This window comes from Etheostoma spectabile, chromosome 22 (assembly GCF_008692095.1).
Source record: "Etheostoma spectabile isolate EspeVRDwgs_2016 chromosome 22, UIUC_Espe_1.0, whole genome shotgun sequence".
Taxonomy (NCBI): domain Eukaryota; kingdom Metazoa; phylum Chordata; class Actinopteri; order Perciformes; family Percidae; genus Etheostoma; species Etheostoma spectabile.
In genome coordinates, this window is record NC_045754.1 from 20,082,923 (window position 1) to 20,085,290 (window position 2,368).

The 2,368-nt window shown below is 40.1% G+C and overlaps 1 protein-coding gene and 1 long non-coding RNA gene across 2 annotated transcripts in view; one reads left to right on the plus strand and one right to left on the minus strand.

Moving 5' to 3' along the window:
• The window catches only part of adarb2 (adenosine deaminase RNA specific B2 (inactive)), a 292,008-nt gene that overhangs the window by 43,665 nt on the left and 245,975 nt on the right, over positions 1–2,368 (minus strand). The gene's annotated exons all lie outside the window — the stretch shown is intronic.
• The window catches only part of LOC116672322 (uncharacterized), a 7,198-nt gene that overhangs the window by 2,631 nt on the left and 2,199 nt on the right, over positions 1–2,368 (plus strand). The window lies entirely within an intron of this gene.

Consider the following 2,368-nt stretch of genomic DNA (forward strand, 5'->3'; position numbering starts at 1 on the left):
TGCCATGCCACAAATCTCTCCCATCGCCTCTGAAAGTCAGGCTTCGCTGGCTTCAGGCAGACCTGCAGGCATCGCCAGCCCGGCACATGAGCTTTTATCAGCCTCGGCCCAGATGGCACTGCGGCGGTAGAGTCCTGACACCTCCACTGATGAGGAATGGGAAGGAGGGCAAGGGAGGAAAATGGAGGAGTGTGTGTGGTGTGTGTGTGTGTTTGGCAGGTTGAGGAAAAGAAGAGCACAGCAAAGAAAGGAAAATCGAAGGTAGGGTGGAATAAGTTCAACTTTTACTCTAGAAACTACAGCAGAAAACTTTTAAAATCTCAAATGAATGTACTGTAGTATTTGGATCATGTGTAACAACATTAAAGTAAACCTTTATGTCTGGTAAAAAGAACTTTTCTCGTCCTATTTTTGCCAGTAGAAATAAGTCCTAATAGTAGTCACAGTAGTAATAATTATACTTGAATATGTTTCTATAACCGCCCTATGCAAGTTTGCCAGATCAGGTAGTGGATCTGTAGTTTGAATGAGACAATTCTACTTCCAACCTGTAGGCGGACCAAAGAGGAAAGGTGCTGTGGCGTTGCTTTAACCCTAAGAGTTGACAAAATACATATATTTTTTCAAAAATAAATCCAGACGCTTTTGCCCTTATGACAATAATCAAAATAATAATATCATATTTACTTATATCACACCAACAGCAATGCTAGACAAGCATTTGTGGTGTCTAAAACAGCTCTCTTGTATGATTGGAGTCATCAAGTGCAAAAAAAACACCATAATGAACATTATAACTCATATAAAGGACAAACTATTTACATTTCTTCAAAAAAGGCCCAAATGTATCCCAAATCTCAAAACAGTGATGCGTTCTTCTCTGTAGAACGATAATAGATGATCTTTGATCACATTAGACTAGCCTGACTTGGAGTGATCTATCTTTCCCACTATGAACTATCTTTGTTCTCACTCGGATCTCAGATGCCCATATAAGGCATAACGTGACGGACCTGCCTTCCCATTGGTTGGAAAAATGTCAACACTAGAGCCCGACCGATATATCGGCGGGTCAGTATATTGGTTGGACAAATATTAGGCATTTCCCGATCTATCGGTATCGACATTTATAATGGACGATTAAAAATAAAAAAATATGTATATATATATTTATAAATATTCATTCATCAGAATCATTTATAATGACAAATGATTATGATAAATTAATATTTAAAAAATAAAAACGGACCGTCAACAATGTTATGAGCGTTGCATAGTTTGTCCACCAGAGGGCATTTGTATTTTATACATTTTATTTATCAGAACTTTAATATATTTTGATGTTCCTCTGTGACAACAAAACAAGTGATTATCATATTATTTTAGTGAGAACTCATAAATAACTACAAATAACTAATGTTAGAGAAATCGGGTTTCTGGATTTTTTTTTTTTATGTACTGCCGATCGGCCGATATATCGGCATGTCGGATTTTTTAATAACCAAATATACGTATCAGTATCCTTTATCGGTCGGGCTCTAGTCAACACACTCGCACAGCTTCATGGGGAACGTTTTTCCACTGCTGGTAAAAAAAAAATTGTTTCAAAAGAAGCTGAAGGAAGCAACAAAAATCACCGCTGGAAAAAAAAAACCAGGAGTTTGGGAATTCCGACGGAGTTCAGACGTCGACATGACTATTGTTCGCCGACACAAAAGGGTAAGTTAAGTTTCCCGGTAACGTTAGCTTTCATTTGCATGTGTTAGGGGCCCCGGTCAGTATTTACTATACGCTATATGAAGTACATGAACTTTAGCAATCATGATTACACACCAAAACATGTATGATGTGTACTGTTTGTGTTTCAGAGGCATTCCGCTTTGCAAAACGCCGCCGCAGACCGCCTGGTGGGCGATGTCCGACCGGTGAAACCTCTGGTTCGGACCTGCTGGACTTCGTATAATCTTATGAGCATGGAGAGCCTTATGACAACGACTGGGATGCATCTGGGCCAGCAGAGCCAGGGGGGGGGACACTGTCACGGGGTGCAGAGGAAGAAGACCGGGATGTACGGGAGGGTTTGCTGCGCACTTGAAAAGCTAAATAAAAACTTTTCTTTGATATATTGTCTTGTTTTTTTTAAGGTAACAGTGTGCAATATTGGAAACGACATAAAGCCCCTAATAGGCCTGAATATTGAACAGTTGAAAAGTGAGAATAGTGCAGAGCGTAGATAATCTGTCGGTGTCCGGCTAGATTTTTTTTTTTGAATGTCGCGGTTGTTCCGGACACACACTCCGCACTCTTGTTTGCTAAAAACGCAGTGATAAGTGACGATTCTCTCCGACCAACCAGCGGTCTGCAGGTT